We start from the raw sequence: 12,997 nt of genomic DNA on the forward strand, positions 1-12,997 counted from the left end.
GAAGTTCCAAACGGATTTTCATCTGCTAAAGAAGACTCAGAGGATACGGAGGTCTTGCTATTGTCAACCCAAGGTTGTTTTTCCCTCTAGCAAGAAACATTAAGACAGTTGGGAGCTTTCTGGAGGAACCATTATACTCTGCCTGCCTCAAGTATTTGTCAATGGTCTGCAGGTTATAAGGGCATTTAATTTTATCTACACTTCCCTCTGCCTTTGTTTCCCACATCAACAAAAAAACCCAAAAAGATGAAAAATGCGAGAGAAAATTCTAGATGTCAGAGGAACAGGCAGACTCAGCTGTACACTCTTCTATAGTGAAACACTTAAAATGTTACCACTTTTGCGGAGAAATTAGGTAAGAACAGCCTAAGATTAGATATGTACAGTTTTTGTTTTGTTTTTTAAAGATTTTATCTTTAGGTAACCTCTATACCCCACACAGGGCTTGAACTCACAACTCCAAAGCCAACAGTCACATGCTCTTCCAACTGAGCCCTCCAGGTGCCCCTGTATGTGTGGTTTTTTAATGATCTTTCCCTTGGCCATTTAAAATCTGGGACCAGAGTTCTAAGATCTTATTTTCATAGATAAGATTTTCATACAGGCTTTTAATAGAAATTGAACTTGCATGTAGATATCATTGTCATTTTTACTGAATTATATTTGCCATGTGTTAATTAAAATTTAAAGAAGTGAACTCAGTCCTACCAGTATACAAATCATTTAGCAATAAGCAAATACTTTCACTGTAATACAGTGAGGGTTCCAGAAAGATTTAGTTTCTTTCCTTCTACCTTGACGTACTTACAAGTATTTCAGGTTACCAAAAGGAACTCCTAAGTCTGGTTAGGACTGGGTCTGGTATTTTCCTTTTATGAGCCATTTGAAACATCCACTTGCTTTTCTTCCTACACACTTCTTTCTGACTTAATGCACATTTTCAGTTTTGGGGTTGGGGGAATTATATACTATTTATTTAGTTTACAATTATAACTAAATATAGTAACTAAATAGTAAACTAAATAGTAAACTAAACTATTAGTTTACAATTATAAACTAAATTCTAGAGAGTTGGAGCTCTTAATATTAAGTAGTATCTACTGGGGAAAAAAGTGTAACAGTCTTAATTAAAGAAAAAAATTTTAATCTAAGAGCCTAACTTAGGAGTTTGACAGAGTAGAGGGGAGAGACTCTTAAAAAAAAAAAAAAATTCAAGAATATTTCTTGGAACTGAAGGATGTATGTTTTCCAGAATAACAGGGCCCATGACTACCTAACACAATGTATAAAATGAGGCCTATGCCAAGATTCATCTTCATGAAATTTCAGAACACCAAGGACAAAGGATCCTGGCAGCTTCCAGAAGGAAAGAACCAGTTTCATACAAAGGATCGTGAATCAGAATGACATCAGACATCCTCTCAAGAGTAACATTGGAAGTTGGAAGATGATGCCTTCTAAATTCTGGGGAAAATGCTCTTAACATACATTCATATGCCTAAACTATTTTCAAGTATAAGGATAGACTAAAGACATTTTCAGACCTATAAATTCTCAACAAAATTAATATTTCATGTACTCTTTCTCCAGAAGACACTGGAAGGTTTGCTCTATCAAAGGAAGGCTAGTGTGTGGGAATAACAAGAAATGCATGGGGTCCAGCACCAGATTGAAGTGAAATCAGACCCCCAAGGGTGAAGGATGATTCCCAACATGGTGGCCTTGCCTTCAACTTAGAGTTTATAGTCCTGTTGGGGTGCCTGGTTGGCTCAGTTGGTAGAGCATGCAACTCTTGATCTCAGGGTCCTGAATTTGAGCCCCATATTGAGAGTAGAGTTTACTTAAAAAAAAGTGTATGGCCTGATAAGGGGCTTTGGGAGAAATGTCTTCAAGAAACTGAAGCAATAGAATACCTTTCATGTCTATGTGGCAAGGATGGACAATCTGAAATTGAGTTAGGTACGAATTCATAGGAACTAGACACATTTTTTTCCTCAGGCGATTGTTAACTATAAACATTTTCCAGAAAGGGCAAAATAATAGTTGAGTGTATGGCTGAGCTCAAGCTTAGTGAGTGCCATTTACTAATTACCACACAAATAAAGTCACAATATGAATATTTGGAGGACTGGGGTCGGGGAGTGTTTTCTATGGTGGAAGTAGGGACGGTTACAGTTCAATTCTTACCTTCCTTTGTAGGAAGCCAGTCAGGAATGTCTAAAACAAACAAACCCCCAAAACAAAAGCAATGTAAGCTGTGACATTTGGTGATAAATATCAGAAGAATCAGCTGAAAGGTGAAAGTGGTTGCCTGGGGCGGAAGGGGCAGGCATACTGCTGATTTTGATAACAAGTCTTATAGAATTGATACACACATGTATGGCTTTGATAAAATTATCAAAGTAAGAATTTAGGGGCACCTGGGTGGTTCAGTCAATTAAGCATCTGCCTTTGGCTCAGGTCATAATCCCAGAGTCCTGGGATGGATTGAGCCCTGCATCTGGCTCAGTGAGGAGTCTGCTTCTCCCTCTCCCTTTGTGCTCCCTCTCAAATAAATGAAAAACCTAAAAAAAAAAAAAAAGAATTTGTTGTTAAAAATTCATGATAGTAATTAATGTATCAAGCATCTACTATGTTTTATTGACTCTAAGACAGCATGGATCTTAAGATGTACCATTATTTTATGAATCAATAAGTTAAAAATAAAACCTGTAAATAAACCACCTACCATTCATCACAGGATGCAGGTCAATTGTAGAGATATTAAAATGTGAAACACAAGTCTTAGCAACAGTATACGGTATGTCAGACAATGGGCTGGGCACATACAGTTATCTCTAACCTTGCAACAAACGTCAGTATTATTGTATTATCGTGACCGTTTCACAGATGAGAAAAAGGTGCCTTAGTGTGGTCCTATGGCAAAACCATTTGCTAAGAATGTTTTCATTAATCAAGAAGAAAAGCTGGAAGTTTCTAAGATCAGATATCATCATTGCTCCAACATAAATAATGACAACTGAGGCTGTGTTATTCCCATGACCCACTAGCACCTTCCTGGGACACCAGGAGCTTGTTTGCAAAACTGAAGCGTAGAGGAATTGAGGAAAGGCGCCACTAGCAGCGGAGCCTGAAGCTGGATGTGTGACTCAACACAGGACATTGCACTTGGGCCTGTCAACTTAGATGGATCTTTGAGTGGTCAAGGTGTAAGGTGACAGACAGCATGTCCCAGTTTACCAGGGAGAGCCCTAGTTCATGCCCATGCCCTAGTTTTTCTTCTAATTAAGCATTTGTTCCAGGAAAAAAAAAAGTGCTCTGGGACCCATGCTAAGGTTGTATGCTCTGCACACAACTGAAGTGTGTCTCCTGCAAGAACAAAGTTCCTTTTTGGGCAGCCTACATGATCATGTGGTTGCCTTGGTTGTAGGGAACTCAATCCTGGTTAACTTTAGCAAAGAAGCAATTTGGGGGGAAGGAAGCAACTTACAGAGTGGAAGGTAAGAAAGAATCAGGCTTCGGAAAGAGCTACAGCTCCAGGACGCAGGAGGAAACAGATGGCCTGGAAGTTCAGTTTACTGCCCTATTGAGGGCTATTGAGGGCCAGATTCAGAGTCAGATTCCTAGGCTAAAGCTTCTGATTGGCCTAATTGGGTCTTGTGCCCGCCCCCTTAGAGCTTTGATTGACTGTTCCTCTTAGACCACAGGCAAGAGTGTTTCCCAAAGGAAAAATGAGTATTGGAACCAGAAAATGGGGGAAAGGATTCTGGGAAGGCAAAAGCAACAAGTTATTGGGCTCCTGGGTGGCTCAGTTGGTTAAGCGACTGCCTTCAGCTCAGGTCATAATCCCGGAGTCCTGGGATCAAGTCCTGCATCAGGCTCCCTGCTCGGCAGGGAGTCTGCTTCTCCCTCTCACCCTACCCCTTCTTGTGCTTTCTCTTTTTCTCTCTCTCTCTGTTTCAAATAAATAAAATAAAATCTTAAAAAAAAAAAAAAAAGCAACAAGTTCTCACCCAGACAGAGTGTTCCCTTTGGGGAGGAAGAGGAAAAGGGCCCTGAAGTTTAGAGGGGAGTGTTAAAAGGAAACTTTTCAGATAGTTTTGTTGCAAGCCTATGTCAAAATTGTATTACAATCTTGCTGCAAGTGTGGATCCTCTGGGAGGCTAATTCAAAGATTCATATTTAGTAGGAAAGATTTCAAAAAATTGACTTTTTAATACAGTACCACCTCTATAGAGTAAATTGCACAATCTTTAGTGTACAACTTGATGAACTTTTGAACATTTTCAGCACGCCAGAAAGCTCCCTTGGGCCTCCTTCCCAGGCAATATACCCCCACCCACCCCACCCCACCTGGGGCAAGGTGACCACTTTTTGGCTTCTATCCTAGTAGACACAGTCTACAGGACAAGAATGATTGAAAAGAAAAGAATGTTCAGTAAAAGTTTACTATGCTCTTGACTGACAGATGACCCTCAAAAGGGTGGGTAGAAAACTAGCTTCGAAGTATAAATCTCAATGCTATTAAATTTCATAAGAGGAAGCTTAAGCATTTTATGAGAAATGTCCATTTCTTTCCAGAAAGAGATTCGTGCAGAAACGTTTGGTCTCAGTCCAGGTTTGGGATAATTTTCCTTTTACAGAAGCAAGGGTGTGAAGAATGGAGGGGATCCAGGACTGAGCCCCCACGCCCATCCTCACTGCCTGCAGTTGAGGGCTTATGCTATAGAGACAGCCAGCCTTCACCTGACAGTCCCTAGATTGGGGGTGGGGGACAAATGGGTGGTGTTTGATCTGTGGTGCTTCCTCCCTCCACCTGCCCCGTTAACCAGGGGCAGAGAAGTAGGCACACCAAGGGATGGTCAGGATTTCAGCCCTTCCCTGTGGGTCCAGGAGTTCTGATGCAACATTCTGCTTTTCCTGCTTATCAGTTTCACATCTGATTGTCACAGACAGCTGTGTAAGGGGGCTGCAAGACTGCAAGAAACTCCCAAAGGGAGGCCCTGGGATCTGCCTTCCAGAATCAGCCTGCATCTGTGTGGGCTCCCTGTTAAGTATCCCATTCAGTACGTATTAGTAGGGACAGACCTGAATTGCTCCAGAATGTTCTGTCAGAAATACCTCTAGCTTCATTTAGGGCCCCTACCATACAAGGGCGGGGGGGGGGGGGAGCGGTTATTTCTTACAACGGACAGCTACCAGGTAGCACAAGCTTGAGCGGAACAGGGGCATTTATTTCAATGATAAAAGGATGTCTCCAAGAATGTGAATCCCACTGGGTCCTAGGAAGGGCCTTGAGCCAGGATCCAGAAAACCTTCAGGATTTCTCTACGACTCTGTTCTTCTCATCGTATCATTCTTGCCCCGCCCCCAGCCCCATGCACTGGCTTCCTCTACTTCTCCAATCTCTTTCACAAAACGTGGCCACCCCAAATCTCCCTTTCTCCCTTGTTCGAGTCAGTCTTAGACACTAACATTTTAACACTTGAAAACAGTCAAATTACCAAATCAGGAAATCACCATGTCTCAGTTCATATTCTCAAAAGAGAAGCTGATTGGTCTGACCTCAGTCTATCTACCATAGAGCCCCCTGGCCATGGTGTGGCAGTGGGGGGGGGGGGCACACCGCCAAGGTGACTGCCAGGGATCCATTCTCTGGGCTGGTCAAGCAGTTCTTAGAAAAGCAAGATTAGGCAGATATTCCAGCAATTATCCTTCACCACGGGGATATTCCCTTTTGGAAAACCCAGCACACAACTCACAAAGTCCCTCCTGGTACTAAAACACTGTGACTAGATGAATGCTTCTATTGATCTTAAGGACTATTCCTCATTTAGCTTTGAATGCCCCACCATGGCTAGCCTGTGTCCTCAATAGATGGCTGCTTCTATATATATATATTTTTGTCTTTTAAGCTTTTATTTAAGGGCAATGATCTATGATGTAGATTTTAGATCTTATTAAAGCAGCCACGTCCATGGACTGCACATAGTCCTCAAAAGCAGTGATCCGCTCCTCCAGCATATCTGTTCCAACTTTATTATCTTCCACTACACACTGTATTTGAAGTTTTTAAATTCCATATCCCACTGGAACTAGTTTAGAAGAGCCCCAGACCAAGCCGTCTGCCTGAATGCTTCGGACGCACTCCTCTAGTTTTGCCATATCTGTCTCGTCGTCCCAAGGTTTCCCATCTAGTAATATGGAAGACTTGGCAACAAGTGCAGGTTTTTTGGCTTTCTTTGACTCATACTGTGCAAGGCGTTCCTCTCTTAGCCTCTTCGCTTCTTCACTTTCCTCCTCCTCATCAGATCCAAAGAGATCAATGTCATCATCATCTTTACTATCTGTAGCTCCACTTCCTGTGGTGTCTTCCACATTAGCAGGGCCATACTTGCCCAAAGCTTTCTTCACTCCTGGCCTTCTCCTTTTCATAAGACTTGATGTGATTATACCAACGGAGGGCATGATCCAAGTCGGCAGTTGGGGGGCTGGAGACTGCTTCGAATACTGCTACGTCTGCTTGTGACGGCACATACCCCTCGATGTAGCTCTTGTCTGCTAGGTAGTCGTTGAGTACCTGGAGACCGGCGGGGCTTTTCAGGTCTCCAAAACCCATGCCATCGGCTGATCCCAGGAACCGGGAGGCAGCGAAGGATGCTTCTATATTTTTGAAGAATTCCTTTAAAAGCACAAACTCTCCTGATGCAATGAAATCTTTGCATATCAATATTTATGTTAAAGGTAGATGGGGGGAAAAAACTGAGTTGAGGAGGAATTGAAGGCAAGGAGAAATATGGGTGAAATGTTAGGGTGTGTGCCAATTAGATATTAACCAGAAACTTAAATATAACAATGTAATATAAACAACTTAAATGTTTGTATTCACATCATGGAATAAAATCTATATGCATTGGTAATAGACCTCATAATGTTGGAATAGAAAAACAAGTTTCAGAATGACCTTGGCACAATAATATTTATGAGAATAGAAAACATACAGAAGACCATTCTATATATTGTTCATGAGAATATATGTATATATACACACACACAAATATCTGTATCTATAGATATAAATATATAGATATGAAAGTATAAAAAATGGATTGAATACACATCAAATCATAATAATAGTCATAGCCAAGGGAGGATGTTTGGGAAGGAGGTTTTATTTTTAATTTGTAATGGTCTAGTATATTTTTATTTAAAAAATTTTTAATGATCTAGTATATTTTTAAATGGATTTTTAAAAGGACAGCATATTCATATCATTAACTTTTAATAAAAAGTACATACAGGGGAGCTCAGGTGGCTCAGTCAGTTAAGCAGCTGCCTTCAGCTCAGGTCATGGTCCCGGGGTCTTCAGATCGAGCCCCACGTCCGGCTCCCTGCTCAGTGGAGAGCCTGCTTCTCCTTCACCCTCTGTCTGCCACCCTGCCCACTTGTGCTCCCTCTCTGTCAAATAAATAAATAAAAATCTTAAAAGAAAAAAAGAAAAGTATGTACATAGGAAAAAAATTGGAAATGAAATGCCACAGTACTAGGTGGTGGAAATGTGGGTGATTATTTTTTCTTTGTACTTTTTCTGTATTTTTAAATACCTATTTCCATCAACATGGATAGATTTTAAAAGCATATTTGGGTGAAAAAACAGTTGCAGATCAAGAGTAATGGTATGATAATATTTATGTAAAAAGCCATACACAATAAAAACAAAACATCAATTCTCTATGGGTATCTATGTATCCATATGAATATATCCAAAAATATCCACATAAATTCACAGCAAAAAATCCAGAAAGATAGATACTAAGCTGATAATAATGGTTACCTCTGTGGATGGGACTTAGTCAAAGTTAAAAGAGCATTTGTACCTTATCTGCAGTTTTAATATCTTGCAATAATTCACTTATTATTTGAGTAACTAAAAATTAAAACACATAACTCTTCAGAGAAAACTGCTTACACCCCCTCCTCCGGGTTTGGTCTTCGGAGGCCCTGGGGCGAATTGCTGCGGGAATCCATCATTTCTCCGGAGATACCTGGCTCTTCCTGGGGTCTCCGGGTTAAACAGCCGACTCTAAACACGGATTCTTAAGCTGCTTTTCGCTCTAAAACCTATTTGGAACAAATCTGGGTATAATTATTGGAGCAAATATTGTCTTTTAAATACATGACAAGTTCATAATAAGTCCATCAAAATCAAATAAAACACAAGAAACAGTGAAATTTGCTGGGTAGAGTATTAAGTAGCTTCCCGGAAAAGCAATTCTGTAACTGGGTAGCGTGGCCGAGCGGTCTAAGGCGCTGGATTAAGGCTCCAGTCTCTTCGGGGGCGTGGGTTCGAATCCCACCGCTGCCAAGTCCTTTTTTTTTTCGGTCCCTACCGCCCTGGCACCAGGCTCTGTTTTCTGCTCTTTTGCTGGGTCATCAGCGCCCCCTGCTGCCAAACCTGGCAGGCGGCCGGCATGAATGAAGCGGCGGAGGGGGGGGGTTCTGCGCGCGTCTGGGCGGGGCATTGTGGGTAAAAGGAAGCGCGAGGCCCGGCCCGCTCCCCCCACGTGTCCGCTGGAGTTTCTCCACCAGCAACATGGCCGCTGCCTAAGAGAAGAGCCGGGCCGCCGCCGCCTCTGCAGTCCGCGGGTACCTGGGCCGTTGCCGCCGCCCGCGCGCGGCCCCCGCGGAGAGGTGAGTGCCGAGAAGGCAGCGCACGCCCGGACTGGAGCCGGGCCGCACTCGCGAGGTGGGCCTGGGCTGGGCTGCCGTGTAGGCCGGGAGGCCCGCGCCGCGCCGAACCCAGGGGCTGGGGGCCTCCCGGGACTCGGGCGGGAAGGATTGGGTAGCCGGCCCCCGTAGACCCGGGCCGGCCGCGGGCTCCGACCTCGGCCGGGCCTGGGAGTCGGGGATGCCGCAGCCGAGGCTGCCGGCGGTGACTCAGGGTCCAGCCACCGTGCTCCGCCCGGACCAGGCGGGCCTCCTGCGGGAGCACCTGTCCGAAGGCACCCGCTGTCCCGCCAGCGCGGCAGCTAGAGGCGACGGCTGCGTGGTGGGCGTGAGAAGGGGGCCTGACCACCCGCGAGGGAGGCGAAACCCATTGGACAGTGTGGCCCGGGGCTGGCGGCCCGCCCCGCTGGGCAGGGGGAGGGTCCCCGAGCCGGCCCCGGCCCTCTCCTCGCGCTGAACCAGAGCAGTCTCCGCCTGGCCAGGCCCGGCATTCTTCGTACAGCTCTTCAGGTCTCCATTCAGCGTTCACTGAGAGCCCGCACCGTGCCGTGGATACGGCCCTGACCATGGGGCTGGAGGAGGTGTCAGTAAGCACGTCAAGTAAACCCGAACATAAACAAGGTCGTTCAGTTATGTCAGGTTTAGAATCGGTGGGCGATGGAGGAGGTCTTACCAGTCGCCAGCGTTTCTTCATCTGTGAAATGGGGATAATAAAATTAACTGCCTCATAGGATTGTGGTGAGGGCTAAGTAGGGTAAGACGCGAGAAGCCCCAGCTCGCAGGGTTTGATTTGTGGGGGCCTTGTGCTCTCCGACATTGGAAGAAAACATGTTGCCAAGTCATAACAAAGCTCCCTGCAGGTTACATTTATTACCTTACTTAATCTTCATCGCAGCCCTCGGGAGTTTAGTACTTTATTATCCCCATTTTAGCGGTGAAAATAGTGAGACCTTCCAAGATTAAACACTCCCAGGTGGGCCACGGATGGTAGGTAGTTGAGGTGGGATTTGAACCGGTGTCGTTCTGCTTTGAGAGTCCAGGCTCTTCCCCACTATCCCATACTGCCTTTTATTCAAGAGGTGTGCAGCATAGTGGTTAAGAATACGGATCGTTGACATCAGCCAGACCCGGGGTTCCGCTCTGTCTCTGCTGTTCTCCAGCACTGTGACCTTGGGCAAAATTACCTACTCTCTGACTCTTAGTTTCCTCATTTCTTAATTGGGAATGATGAATCTTGACTTACGGGACTATTGAGAAGATGAGAACGTGTGTGAAGTCCTTGGAGAAAGGTCTGATGATCAGTTAAGGGTTAATTAGTTCTTTTTTTCCGGGCTGACTCTTTAACAGAGGTGGGAGCTGAGGTGACCCAGAGCGGGGAGATGGCTTGCCAGAGACAAACACAGGCAGTTAGAATCAGGCCTTGAGACTGTTTGCCCTTGGGGCCCTCTCCTCTTAACTGCGTGGTACTTTGTTTTCTCCCTCCAGTAGCTAGAGAGACTTTGGAGTTGCCTCTGCATTTCTGATTGGCTGACAAGTTAGATTCCTAGGTGCACAGGGATGCACCCAGGTGTGGCATTCAGGTATTTCCTTTGCTCTGAACCCCTCCTTTGCTCTACCTGGTGTCCTTGTCTCCTTTCCATTTGTTGGCAGCTCCCTGCTGGGGGAAACTTCGTGTGCTCAAGGCCACAGAGCCAGTGCCACAGAGTACCATTATGGCCACAGGACACCCAAGGTGGTCACAGGTGGTCACTGCAGTTGAGGAAGCCTGGCTTGTGGCTGGGAGGGCTGCTTCTGCCTGGGCCACAGCCCCTCTCTGTTCTCAAGTGTCCGTAAGGCCCAAACCATGAGTCCACCAGTGTCTGGATGGGGCTGAGTTAGGCTCACAGGGTGAAGGGTCTATAACTGCCTGATTTCATGCGTTCATTTATTTAATTGTTCTTTGTACTGTATTGAGTGTCCACTTCATGCCAGGTATTGGGAGAACAGCATGGATTTAAAAAAAGAGATAATAGTCCTTATAACAACTAGGTATGGGGAGAATAGCATGGATTTTAAAGAGAGATAATAGTCCTTATAACAACTTGATGAAGTAGGATCATCTCCACTTCATGGTTGAGGTAACTCAGAGGCCCCCTTGGAGCTTACATTCTAGTACAGAAGACAGACAACACAAACCCAAGTAGACTAGGTGGTTCCAGATTGTGATAAGAACCATGAAGGAAAGAAAACAGGGAGAGCTGGTGGTGACTGTGAGCCCGTTGGCTCTTTCAGATTGGGTGGCCAGGGAACTTCTCTCCCCTTCTGGAGGGGGTGGGGGTGTGATATCTAATGAAAAGGAGCCAGCTTTGAAAAGACGTGGGAAAAGTAGATGACATGCAAAGGTCCTGAGACAGGATGGGGCCTAGCCTCTTGGAGGCCCAGCAGGTGGCAGGGGCAGGATCACATAGGGCCTTGATGGCGTGGAAGGGAGTTTGGATTTTATTCTATGTGGCAGGTGAAAGGTTTTGAGCAGGAGAATGATGTGATTTACTCTTTTGCAAGGACAGCTCTGGCTGTCTCTGGGAGGACTGGAGATAGAAAAGAGGGACCTCAGGGAGACCTGTTGGAGCAGTACTTTTCAATCACAGATGAAGGTTTCTTAGTGAGTGGCACCTGGCTGGCTCAGTCGGTGGAGCATGCAGCTCTTGATCTTGGGGTGATGAGTTTGAGCCCCATGTTCAGCATAGAGATTACTTAAAAAAATAACTCTTATTAGTGAGATGTGAAATCACTTTGGAGGATTGTAACCAGCATGTTAATTTTAATGAGTGAGGGTAGAAAAGCTCACTGCTTCACATCTAATAGGGGCAGTTAAGCTTGTGTGAAACCTTGGTTTAGTTCCCTAATTGTCTGTATGTACTGGGTCGTTTCTGTGGAGTGGATTTCTTACTATGGGTCTTAGACTGAAAACTTGGAAAGCCACCAAGTTGGATGATGCTGGCGGAGAGGATGAGGGCAAGTGAGAACCCTGCGCTACCCTGGTCGCGTGTACCATCTGGAGGGAGGAGCCACAGCTCCAGGTACCTCATCCCCCCCCCCCCCCCCCCCGAGCTCCTCAGTGACTGGGGGAGGGGTCGGCAGAGCCCACCAAGAGCTGAGAAAGCCAGTTTCTCAGGAATGATTGCGTCTGGGGAAGCTCCCAGGCCACACCTCTTTGTACATATGACCTGTACCCTAACTCACGTGCAAGTCCCCAGTGCCTCGGTTGTCCACGGAGCCGGCCGGAGAGGAGCTAGGTGCTCGCAGGGCACCTGTGACCCCTGGCGGTCAGTGCAGATGGGGTGAGGCCTGGGGCTCTGCCATCTATCCCCCTCTCTCTGGGCAGGACCACGCACCTCAGACTGTCAGTTTAGGGCTTCTGATTTTCATCCAGTCTTCAAGCCCCAACCGCTGGGGCAGCCGGCTTCCCTCTGGTTTGCCTTCTTCCTCCACTCAAAAATCTTTGGTAGCTCCCTGTTAAATAGCCTTCCTGTGGTCCCATTTCTTCAGACAGCAGGTATGTATGGAGTGCCTGCTGCAGGCTAGGGGGTACAGCAAGGGACAAAACGGACCTGAATCTCTATCTTCGTGTAGCTTACAGCTTAGTGGCAGTGGGGATGGGGACAAAATAAAAACAGAGCTGTGGTGGTGCATGCTTTGGGGACAACCAGAGCCGGGAAGGGAACTGGGGGAGGGTGTTGCAATTTTGGATAGAGTAGACAGGGCAGGTCTTAGTGATGAGGTGACATTTGAACAAAAACCTGGAAGAGGTGAGGGAGGGAGCCATGAGGCTCTTGGGGTAGAGCAGTTACCAAGGCCCACGGTGGGGGGAGCAGGAGGAAGGGGGCCTGTGAGAGATGAGGTCTGAGAGGCAAAGGGATGGTGGTGGCATAAAGACTTGAGCTTCTGTCCTGAGTGGGCTGGGAGGCCCTTGAAGGCAGAGGCGTGGTGAGCCCTGATGTGGCTTCCAGAAGGATCACTGGCGCTGGCCGTGGGGTTGGGCGAAGATCGGAGGGCTGTTGCTGTCATGCAGGCAGGCAGTGGGGCTGGCTGGACCGGGGAGGTGGCAGTGGGGGTGGCCAGACCCCAGACCTGCCTTCAGGGTGGAACTGACGGGAGTTGCTGGTGTGGGGTGAGGGGGGCAGCGGCATCAGGGATGAGGCCAGCACTGGGGCTGAGCAGTTGGAGTTTGGAACATGTATCTGGAACTCATGAAAGGACTTCAGGTGGTATGGCTCAGGCAGAGGGCTTG

The 12,997-nt window shown here is 46.3% G+C and overlaps 1 protein-coding gene, 1 non-coding gene and 1 pseudogene across 6 annotated transcripts in view; 2 read left to right on the forward strand and 1 right to left on the reverse strand.

The window, feature by feature from the left end:
- Positions 1 to 5,922: 5,922 nt before the first annotated feature.
- On the reverse strand, positions 5,923 to 6,621 carry LOC114198788 (elongation factor 1-beta pseudogene; annotated as a pseudogene).
- Positions 6,622 to 8,283: 1,662 nt separating this feature from the next.
- Positions 8,284 to 8,365, forward strand: TRNAL-AAG (transfer RNA leucine (anticodon AAG)). The gene has a single exon. It is a non-coding gene; the product is annotated as a tRNA-Leu (tRNA).
- Positions 8,366 to 8,576: 211 nt separating this feature from the next.
- Positions 8,577 to 12,997, forward strand: part of POLR3E (RNA polymerase III subunit E) — a 30,296-nt gene continuing 25,875 nt past the window's right edge. For all 5 annotated transcript variants that reach the window (XM_028090418.2, XM_028090420.2, XM_028090419.2 and 2 more), the window contains exon 1: positions 8,577 to 8,691. The gene's annotated coding sequence lies outside the window, so the exon portion shown is untranslated. The remainder of the gene's footprint in view (positions 8,692 to 12,997) is intronic.

The sequence above is a fragment of the Eumetopias jubatus genome, unplaced genomic scaffold (assembly GCF_037043125.1).
Source record: "Eumetopias jubatus isolate StellerSeaLion01/CBP00866 unplaced genomic scaffold, mEumJub1_p1.0 scaffold_12, whole genome shotgun sequence".
NCBI lineage: Eukaryota > Metazoa > Chordata > Mammalia > Carnivora > Otariidae > Eumetopias > Eumetopias jubatus.